We start from the raw sequence: 12,027 nt of genomic DNA, 5'->3' as shown, positions 1-12,027 counted from the left end.
ATGGTACCAGTCTGGTTAGGGGTAGTACTGCATACTGAACATGGTACCAGTCTGGTTAGTGGTAGTACTGTATACTGAACATGGTCTGGTTAGTGGTAGTACTGCATACTGAACATGGTACCAGTCTGGTTAGGGGTAGTACTGCATACTGAACATGGTACCAGTCTGGTTAGGGGTAGTACTACATACTGAACATGGTACCAGTCTGGTTAGGGGTAGTACTACATACTGAACATGGTACCAGTCTGGTTAGGGGTAGTACTACATACTGAACATGGTACCAGTCTGGTTAGGGGTAGTACTGCATACTGAACATGGTACCAGTCTGGTTAGGGGTAGTACTACATACTGAACATGGTACCAGTCTGGTTAGTGGTAGTACTACATACTGAACATGGTACCAGTCTGGTTAGTGGTAGTACTGCATACTGAACATGGTCTGGTTAGTGGTAGTACTGTATACTGAACATGGTACCAGTCTGGTTAGGGGTAGTACTGCATACTGAACATGGTACCAGTCTGGTTAGTGGTAGTACTGCATACTGAACATGGTCTGGTTAGGGGTAGTACTGTATACTGAACATGGTCTGGTTAGTGGTAGTACTGCATACTGAACATGGTACCAGTCTGGTTAGGGGTAGTACTGTATACTGAACATGGTACCAGTCTGGTTAGTGGTAGTACTGCATACTGAACATGGTACCAGTCTGGTTAGTGGTAGTACTGCATACTGAACATGGTACCAGTCTGGTTAGTGGTAGTACTGTATACTGAACATGGTCTGGTTAGTGGTAGTACTGCATACTGAACATGGTACCAGTCTGGTTAGGGGTAGTACTGCATACTGAACATGGTACCAGTCTGGTTAGTGGTAGTACTGCATACTGAACATGGTCTGGTTAGTGGTAGTACTGTATACTGAACATGGTACCAGTCTGGTTAGTGGTAGTACTGCAGACTGAACATGGTCTGGTTAGGGGTAGTACTGCATACTGAACATGGTCTGGTTAGGGGTAGTACTGCATACTGAACATGGTACCAGTCTGGTTAGTGGTAGTACTGCATACTGAACATGGTACCAGTCTGGTTAGTGGTAGTACTGCATACTGAACATGGTACCAGTCTGGTTAGGGGTAGTACTGCATACTGAACATGGTCTGGTTAGGGGTAGTACTGCATACTGAACATGGTACCAGTCTGGTTAGTGGTAGTACTGCAGACTGAACATGGTACCAGTCTGGTTAGTGGTAGTACTGCATACTGAACATGGTCTGGTTAGTGGTAGTACTACATACTGAACATGGTACCAGTCTGGTTAGTGGTAGTACTGCAGACTGAACATGGTCTGGTTAGGGGTAGTACTGCATACTGAACATGGTACCAGTCTGGTTACTACCACTGGATACTGGACTTCCTGACCAACCCACCCCCAGGTGGTGAGGGTAGGCAACAACACACCCTCAAGGGTGCGTGCTAAGTCCCCTACTCTACTGGACACACCATCACTGTGTTTGCCGACGACACAACTGTGGTAGGCCTAATAACCGACGACGACGAGACAGCCTATAGGGGGGAAGACAGAGACCTGGCAGTGTGTTGCCAGGACAACAACCTCTCCCTCAGGGTCAGCAAGACAAAGGATCTGATTGTGGACTATAGGAAAGGGCGGGGCTGAGCACGCACCCATTTACGGTGACTTCGGAGGACATAGGACTCTCTAGAGGGTGGTGCGGTCTGCCCAAAACATCACTGGGGGCAAACTACCTGCTCCCCAGGACACCTATAGCACCCGATGTCACAGGAAGGCCAAAAAGATCATCAAGGACCTCAGCCACCCGAGTCACGACCTGTTCATTTCATAAGTACAGTGACATTCAGAAAGTATTCAGACCCTTTGACTTTTTCCACATTTTGATACGTTACAGCCTTATTCTATAATGGATTTAAAAAATTGTAATCAATTTGCACACAATACCTCATAATGACAAAGCAAAAACTGTTTATTTTTTTATTTTGGCTAATTTGTAAAAAAAAAAAAAAAAACTGTAATGTCACATTTACGTAAGTATTCAGACCCTTTACTCTGTACTTTGTTGAAGCACCTTTGCCAGTGATTACAGCCTTGAGTCTTCTTGGGTATGAAGCTACAAGCTTGGCACACCTGTATTTGGGGAGTTTCTCCCATTTTTCAATGCAGATCCTCTCAAGCTCTGTCAGGTTGGATGGGGAGCGTCCCTGCACAGCTATTTTCAGGTCTCTCCAGAGATGTTAGATCGGGTTCAAGTCCGGTCTCTGGCTGGCCCATTCAAGGACGTTCAGAGAGGGCCTCACCTGTGTGGTCTTGGCTGTGTGCTTAGGTTCGTTTCTGCTGGAAGGTGAAAATACAGTAGAACGGTTGGTTCTAACCGCTAGGCTACCTGAGCCTGACAATACAGTAGAACGGTTGGTTCTAACCGCTAGGCTACCTGAGCCTGACATTACAGTAGAACGGTTGGTTCTAACCGCTAGGCTACCTGAGCCTGACAATACAGTGGAACGGTTGGTTCTAACCGCTAGGCTACCTGAGCCTGACAATACAGTAAAACGGTTGGTTCTAACCGCTAGGCTACCTGAGCCTGACAATACAGTAGAACGGTTGGTTCTAACCGTTAGGCTACCTGAGCCTGACAATACAGTAGAACGGTTGGTTCTAACCGCTAGGCTACCTGAGCCTGACATTACAGTAGAACGGTTGGTTCTAACCGCTAGGCTACCTGAGCCTGACAATACAGTAGAACGGTTGGTTCTAACCGCTAGGCTACCTGAGCCTGACAATACAGTGGAACGGTTGGTTCTAACCGCTAGGCTACCTGAGCCTGACAATACAGTGGAACGGTTGGTTCTAACCGCTAGGCTAACTGAGCCTGACAATACAGTGGAACGGTTGGTTCTAACCGCTAGGCTAACTGAGCCTGACAATACAGTGGTGCACAACGGCTCTGGGTAAATCTGTCAACAACCCTGTGTCTGTCTGAGAAGTAGTGTATGTCTGAATAGATGACGACTGCACATGCTCTGGAAGGGTGATCTATACTCGTTATTATGCATGGTAACCTGCAGTACGCGGACGTGTGTATATCTTCTGGGAGACTAGCTGAGACGAGAATGTCATCATGGATCAGTTGCGATTCATTCACCACTCCTTAGAGAGTTATCTGACCTATGACAGGACATGTACGGAGGATTCTTTACGACGAGCCCATATGTCCAGAGTTTAAGATTAGCCAAACAGCTGTTGAAGACCGGTTGTCTTGACATACGCCATGTTATACTTTATGCTGTAATGATCTGGCATGAAAAGATGACACGAATCTGAACTCTGTGAGTCGACCGTTGATGACACCACTGTAAGTCTTCAGTCAGTGTTGACCTTCTCAGAGTGAGTGGGTAGTGGACCAGAGGAGGCTTCTGATTGGACCAGCAGGACACAAATACAATAATCACAATTTACTAGTCTGGGAGTAAAAGGATTTTCTAATACTGGTGGTCATAGAGCTATGTCAAAGGAATTCTCCTTTTGCATGTTAAGAACTCTGTTTGTTTGATTATTTTTAATAGTGGTCATCAATGTGAAATCATTTTATTGATTCCAAAGACAAGTTATTTTTAGTTCTGTCAAACCAAATTCCTTGTATTCTGATTAACTAATTAATTATGGTTTTTTTTTAAACAGCATTTAATTATAATTCATTATTTAACAGGAGAGTAATAATTAATTGCTTTGTGTAAATTTGATTTACAAAAAAAGCACAACCAATTTGCATAAGGAAGGAGACAAAGATAATTATGAATATGCAGCTGAAGCACCCTTCTACGATTCGATTCAAGCTCCATAATGAATAGACATGAACATCAACACCCTGTCGGAGCACACGACACCAAGAGCTTACTGTACGTACAATATATTATTTATTATGTTATCATTTATACACGTGTTTGTCATTTCTGGGAGGAAACATCAGAGCACGTGTGTTAATTGATGTGTTGGTTTCCTGTCTAGCTAACACACACAGATCCGCGCAGCAGCAGCTAGAATAAAGTTCTTCAGAGAAGAAGATGAGTTCATACAAATGAAACTGACAAGAAACAGCACAATTCTTTTTTTTTTCTAACTCAGTAAACTTTGTTAGTAATTATCTCTCAAACATACTGCTGCTCTTATTTTAACGACCTGTCTTCACAACTAACCAGCTCTGACAAATGGGCCAACAACATTTAAAACGGCGTCCCACCAACTAACCGCCAGTCAGTTGCCATGGTTTCAATATTGAACGTCATGTGGTTTAAAAAAAAATAACCTTAAATCAAGAAGTAGGTACTTCGTGTCTGATGTTCCCATGGAGATTCAATTTAGACCGTGAAAGACGGGAGAACCTCTGGATGGAAGATGGACCGATAGGTCTGTCTGTTGGTCTGTCGATATACCAATCAATTACTCTCCATGCTTTTACAGGTTCCTCTCCCTGTATCTATCTCTCTCTCTCTCTCTCTCTCTCTCTCTCTCTCTCTCTCTCTCTCTCTCTCTCCCATCTCTCTCCGTCTCTCTCCGTCTGTCTCTCTGTCTCTCTCTCTCTCTCTCTCTCTCTCTCTCTCTCTCTCCTCTCTCTCTCCATCTCTCTCTCTCTCTCTCTCTCTCTCCACCTCTCTCCACCTCTCTCTCTCTCTCTCTCTCTCTCTCTCTCTCTCTCTCTCTCTCTCTCTCTCTCTCTCTCTCCCGTCTGTCTCGCTGTCTCTCTCGCTCTCTCACACTCTGTCTCTCTGTGTCTTCCAAGCTGTAGATACATGCTCTCTGGTGCAACAATCCTTATTGACAGGGCTCAGAGTTAACAGGGTTGGAGGATGGGAGCTACCATAACAAACTAGAGAACCCCCACAAGACCATAGACACCTCTACCGTAAAATAGAAACAATAATGATTAGAAAACAGCAGTATTCTATGTTATATGGATATGTTGGGTCCAGGATAACTCTGTATTGGAAATGTTTTTGTTTTGTAAAGGACCTGTTGTTACAAAGGGTGGAGCTAAGATCAATCTGAAATAGTATATAGTGACATGTCTTTTTGCTTTAACTGTCTATCTATCTATCATAAACCTAATGCAGGAAGGGTCACTTTTTTGATGTGAGTGGTTTAGAAACGAGAGCCACTTGAGTTAGTCGCTGTCTAGCTGCGCTGTGAAGGGAGACAACCCACTCTGCGTGCTGTTCTTTTTTGTTCTGTCTAAACGGTGTAGACTTATTCAGGGAGATTTAGCGCTGTTGGGGGACTTGAAGTAGAGACAGTGAGGAACGTAAATGCTGTCTTCTCTCCAGGCCTTGTGACTGTCACGGCAGGCTATTTCCAGAACCGTACTCTTCACTGAAAGCTCCCGTGTGTTTCAAAGCTGTAGTAAACAGTGTGATAATCTCTAGACTCTACTTCGCATCACATCTAAGTCTGATTCTGGACTGTTTAGAGATGCTGTGTCAATGTAAATAAGGAATGAAGCTATGGATTATTATTGTATTCTCTAGGTTATGTACTGTACTGTATGTCCCCATTTGACCTGCTAAATCAGGGTCACGCAGAGGTTCTTCTTAAACAAATCTACCTCGAAACAAACAGAGCATTCGGAAAGTATTCCGACCACTTGACTTTATTTTTTATTTTTTTTATTTTTTTGTGACGTTACAGCCTTAATCTAAAATAGATTTTTTTCTTAAATCTCATCCATCTACACAAAATAATCCACAACGACAACGCTAACACAGTTCTTCTTCAGACACTTTGAGACCCCAAATTGAGCTCCAGCACATCCTGTTTCCAATGATCATCCTTGTGATGTTTCTACAACTTGATTGGAGTCCAATTGATTGGACATGATTTGGAAAGACACACACCTGTCTATATAAAGGTCCCACGATTGACTGTGCATGTCAGAGCAAAGACCAAGCCATTAGGTCGAAGGTATTGTCCGTAGAGCTCCAAGACAGGATTGTTTCGAGGCACAGAGGAAGCCTAGTGGTTAGAGCGTTGGACTAGTAACTGCAAGGTTGCAAGTTCAAACCCCTGAGCTGACAAGGTACAAATCTGTCATTCTGCCCCTGAACAGGCAGTTAACCCACTGTTTCGAGGCCGTCATTGAAATTAAGAATTTGTTCTTAACTGACTTGCCGAGTTAAATAAAGGGGAAAACATTTCTGCAGCATTGAAGGTCCCCAATAACACAGTGGCCTCCATCACTCATTACTACTTCCGGTGCCGACGGAGATGGCCGCTTTGCGTTCCTACGAAACTATGCAGTTTTTTGTTTTTTTTACGTGTTATTTCTTACATTAGGACCCCATTACATAGGTTTCATTACATACAGTCGAGAAGAACTACTGAATATAAGAGCAGCGTCAACTCACCATCAGTACGACCAAGAATATGACTTTCGCGAAGCGGATCCTGTGTTCTGCCTTTCACCCAGGACAACGGAATGGATCCCAGCCGGCGACCCAAAAAAAACGACTTCGTAAAAGAGGGAAACGAAGCGGTCTTCTGGTCAGACTCCGGAGACGGGCACATCGTGCACCACTCCCTAGTATACTTCTCGCCAATGTCCAGTCTCTTGACAACAAGGTTGATGAAATCCGAGCAAGGGTAGCATTCCAGAGGGACATCAGAGACTGTAACGTTCTTTGCTTCACAGAAACATGGCTCACTGGAGAGACGCTATCGGAGTCGGTGCAGCCAGCTGGTTTCTCAACGCATCGCGCCAACAGAAACAAACATCTTTCTGGTAAGAAGAGGAGCGGGGGCGTATGCCTTATGGCTAACGAGACGTGGTGTGATCACAAAAACATACAGGAACTCAAATCCTTCTGTTCACCTGATTTAGAATTCCTCACAATCAAATGTCGACCGCATTATCTACCAAGGGAATTCTCTTCGATTATAATCACAGCCGTATATATTCCCCCCCAAGCAGACACATCGATGGCTCTGAACTAACTTTATTTTACTCTTTGCAAACTGGAATCCATACATCCTGAGGCTGCATTAATTGTAGCTGGGGATTTTAACAAGGCTAATCTAAAAACAAGACTACCTAAATTGTATCAGCATGTCGATTGCGCAAGCAGGGCTGGCAAAACCTTGGATCATTGCTATTCTAACTTCCGCAACGCATATAAGGCCCTGCCCCGCCCTCCTTTCGGAAAAGCTGACCACGACTCCATTTTGTTGATCCCTGCCTACAGACAGAAACTAAAACAAGAAGCTCCCACGCTGAGGTCTGTCCAACGCTGGTCCGACCAATCTGATTCCACACTCCAAGACTGCTTCCATCACGTGGACTGGTATATGTTTCGTATTGCGTCAGACAACAACATTGATGAATACGCTGATTCGGTGTGCGAGTTCATTAGAACGTGCGTTGAAGATGTCGTTCCCATAGCAACGATTAAAACATTCCCTAACCAGAAACCGTGGATTGATGGCAGCATTCGCATGAAACTGAAAGCGTGAACCACTGCTATTAATCAGGGCAAGGTGACCGGAAACATGACCGAATACAAACAGTACAGCTATTCCCTCCGCAAGGCAATCAAACAAGCTAAGCGTCAGTATAGAGACAAAGTAGAATCTCAATTCAACAGCTCAGACACAAGAGGTATGTGGCAGGGTCTACAGTCAATCACGGATTACAAAAAGAAAACCAGCCCCGTCACGGACCAGGATGTCTTGCTCCCAGGCAGACTAAATAACTTTTTTGCCCGCTTTGAGGACAATACAGTGCCACTGACACGGCCTGCAACGAAAACATGCGGACTGTCCTTCACTGCAGCCGAGGTGAGTAAAACATTTAAACGTGTTAACCCTCGCAAAGCTGCAGGCCCAGACGGCATCCCCAGCCGCGCCCTCAGAGCATGCGCAGACCAGCTGGCTGGTGTGTTTACGGACATCTTCAATCAATCCCTATCCCAGTCTGCTGTTCCCACATGCTTCAAGATGGCCACCATTGTTCCTGTTCCCAAGAAAGCTAAGGTAACTGAGCTAAACGACTACCGCCCCGTAGCACTCACTTCCGTCATCATGAAGTGCTTTGAGAGACTAGTCAAGGACCATATCACCTCCACCCTACCTGACACCCTAGACCCACTCCAATTTGCTTACCACCCAAATAGGTCCACAGATGATGCAATCTCAACCACACTGCCCTAACCCATCTGGACAAGAGGAATACCTATGTGAGAATGCTGTTCATCGACTACAGCTCAGCATTTAACACCATAGTACCCTCCAAGCTCGTCATCAAGCCTGGGTCTCGACCCCGCCCTGTGCAACTGGGTACTGGACTTCCTGACAGGCCACCCCAGGTGGGGAGGGTAGGCAACAACATCTCCACCCCTCTGATCTCAACACTGGGGCCCCACAAGGGTGCGTTCTGAGCCCTCTCCTGTACTCCCTGTTCACCCACGACTGCGTGGCCACACACGCCTCCCACTCAATCATCAAGTTTGCGGACAACACAACAGTGGTAGGCTTGATTACCAACAACGACGAGACGGCCTCCAGAGAGGAGGTGAGGGCCCTCGGAGTGTGGTGTCAGGAAAATAACCTCACACTCAACGTCAACAAAACTAAGGAGATGATTGTGGACTTCAGGAAACAGCAGAGGGAACACCCCCCTATCCACATCGATGGAACAGTAGTGGAGAGGGTAGTAAGTTTTAAGTTCCTCGGCATACACATCACAGACAAACTGAATTGGTGCATCAAAGCTGGGACCGAGAGACTGAAAAACAGCTTCTATCTCAAGGCCATCAGACTGTTAAACAGCCACCACTAACATTGAGTGGCTGCTGCCAACACACTGACTCAACTCCAGCCACTTTAATAATGGGAATTGATGGGAAATGATGTAAAATATATCACTAGCCACTTTAAACAATGCTACCTAATATAATGTTTACATACCCTACATTATTCATCTCATATGTATACGTATATACTGTACTCTATATCATCTACTGCATCTTTATATTTATGCCACTTAACTATGCCACTTTGTTTACATACTCATCTCATATGTACATACTGTACTCAATACCATCTACTGTATCTTGCCTATGTTGCTCTGTACCGTCACTCATTCATATATCTTTATGTACATATTCTTTATCCCCTTACACTTGTGTGTTTATGACAGTAGTTTTGGAATTGTTAGTTAGATTACTTGTTGGTTATTACTGTATTGTCGGAACTAGAACCACAAGCATTTCGCTATACTCACTTTAACATCTGCTAACCATGTGTATGTGACAAATAAAATTTGATTTGGTTTAGCGAGACACCAGCTGACAACATCTCTTAAATTTGGAGGGAGTGCAATTCCAATAAATAATCAGAATATTATGAACATACAAGTCTCTTATATAATTTAAAAGCTTAAATTCTTGTTATTCTAACTGCACTGTCCGATTTACAATATGCTTTATGGCGAGAGCATAGCATGCGATTGTCTGAGGATGGCGCCCCACTTCAACATATTTTTCAACCAGCACAGGCTTCATTAAATCACAAATAGCGATTAAATAAATCACTTATCACTTACTTTTGAAGATCTTCCTCTGTTTGCAATCCAAAGGGTCCCAGCTACAACATGAATGGTCGTTTTGTTAGATAAAATCCTTCTTTATGTCCCAAAAAGTCTGTTTCAGTAATCCACTCGTTCAACGTGCAGACAAAGGAGTCCAAAAAGCTACTGCTAAACTTAGTCCTAACAAGTCAAACAATGTTTCTATTTAATCCTCAAGTACTCTAAAATGTAATTAAACTATAATATTTCATACAGAAAGTAGAATGTTCAATAGGAAAGCAAAATTAGTAAGCCCGCACCCTCTCCCTCGCTCGCGAAAGACTGATATTGTTCCGGTGCTCTCCAAACCAAAACTCGAAATTCTTGCTTGTTTTCCAAAACAAAAGCCTGAAACCTTGAACAAAGACTGTTGACATCTAGTGTAGGCCATAGGAATTGCAATCTGGGACACGGAATTACGTAGGAACAATAGGTTTCCATTACAAGAGCCTGGGACCTCAAAAAAATATATGTTGCCGGTTGGTTTTTCCTCAGATTTTTGCCTGCCATATCACTTCCGTTATAGTCTCAGACATTATTTTAAAATTTTTAGAAACTTCAAGGTGTTTTCTGTCCAATGCTACCAATTATATGCATATCCTGGCTTATGGGCCTGATTACCAGGCAGTTTACTTTGGGCACGCCAGTCAAGGAAACTTGACCCTATCCCTAAGAACCTTTACATTTTTAATGGAAGAAGTTTGGAACCACAAACTCTTTCTAGTGCTGGAAGCCCGGCCAAACTGAGCAATCGGGGGAGAAGGGCCTTGGTCAGGGAGATGACAAAGAACCAGATTGTCACTATGACAGAGCTGCAGAGTTCCTCTGTGGAGAAGGGAGAACCTTCCAGAAGGACAACCATCTCTGCAGCACTCCACCAATCAGGCCTTTATAGTAGAGTGGACAGATAGAAGCCACTCCTCAGTAAAAGGCACATGACAGCCCACTTGGAGTTTGGCAAAAGGCACCTAAAGGACTCTCAGCCCATCAGATCTGGTCTGGAGGAAACCTGGCACCATCCCTACGGTGAAGCATCATGCTGTAGGGATATTTTTCAGCGGCAGGGACTGGGAGACTAATCAGGATTGAGAGAAAGATGAACGGAGCAAAGTACAGACAGATCCTTGATGAAAACCTGCTCCAGAGCATTCAGGACCTCAGACTGGGGCAAAGGTTCACCTTCCAACAGGACAATGACCCTAAGCACACAGCCAAGGCAATGCATAAGTGGCTTCGGGACAAGTCTCTGAATGTCCTTGAGTGACCAGCCAGAGCCCGGATTTAAACTTGATCGAACATCTCTGGAGAGACCTGAAAATAGCTGTGCAGCAACATTCCCCATCCAACCTGTCAGAGCTTGAGAGGATCTGCAGAGAAGAATGGGCGAACCTCCCCAAATACAGGTGTGCCAAGCTAGTATCATACCAAAGAAGACACGAGGCTGTAATCGCTGCCAAATGTGCTTCAACAAAGTACTGAGTAAAGGTGTTGAATACTTATGTAAATGTGATATTTCAGTTTTTATATTTAATTCATTTGCATAGATGTCTAAGCCTGTTTTTCCTTTACCATTATGGGTTATTGTGATGTCATTATGGGGTATTGTGATGTCTTATGGTGTATTGTGATGTCATTATGGGGTATTGTGATGTCATTATTATGATGTCATTATGGGGTATTGTGATGTCTTATGGTGTATTGTGATGTCATTATGGGGTATTGTGATGTCATTATGGGGTATTGTGATGTCTTATGGGGTATTCTGTGTTGATTGATGAAGTGAATAAATTATTGAAACCATTTTAGAATAAGGCTGTAATGTAACAAAATATTGAAAAGGTTAATGGGTCTGAATACTTTCCGAATGCACTGGGTGTAGACCCCGACCAATGCACTGGGTGTAGACCCCGACCAATGCACTGGGTGTAGACCCGACCAATGCACTGGGTGTAGACCCCGACCAATGCACTGGGTGTAGACCCCGACCAATGCACTGGGTGTAGACCCCGACCAATGCACTGGGTGTAGACCCCGACCAATGCACTGGGTGTAGACCCCGACCAATGCACTGGGTGTAGACCCCGACCAATGCACTGTAGACCCCGACCAATGCACTGGGTGTAGACCCCGACCAATGCACTGGGTGTAGGACCAATGCACTGGGTGTAGACCCCGACCAATGCACTGGGTGTAGACCCCGACCAATGCACTGTACACCTCACACACATGGTTATGGGCTTTAAAAATATATACTACATTTTGAGGCTGTATCCCAATATTACACTTTATTTACATCACAGAAGACTGAAATGTAACAAAACCGTTTGACATAGAAACACCAGATTTTCAATGGTGTTTTTTTAATGTGTATTAAATATGAATA

The 12,027-nt window shown here is 44.3% G+C and overlaps 1 pseudogene; it reads left to right on the top strand.

Annotated features, from left to right (window-relative positions):
• The window catches only part of LOC135548943 (netrin receptor DCC-like), a 322,470-nt pseudogene that overhangs the window by 177,862 nt on the left and 132,581 nt on the right, over positions 1-12,027 (top strand).

This window comes from Oncorhynchus masou, chromosome 11 (assembly GCF_036934945.1).
Source record: "Oncorhynchus masou masou isolate Uvic2021 chromosome 11, UVic_Omas_1.1, whole genome shotgun sequence".
NCBI classification, from domain to species: Eukaryota; Metazoa; Chordata; class Actinopteri; order Salmoniformes; family Salmonidae; genus Oncorhynchus; species Oncorhynchus masou.
The sequence above is the reverse complement of the archived record's forward strand: the minus strand, read 5'-3'. Positions and strand labels throughout refer to the sequence as shown.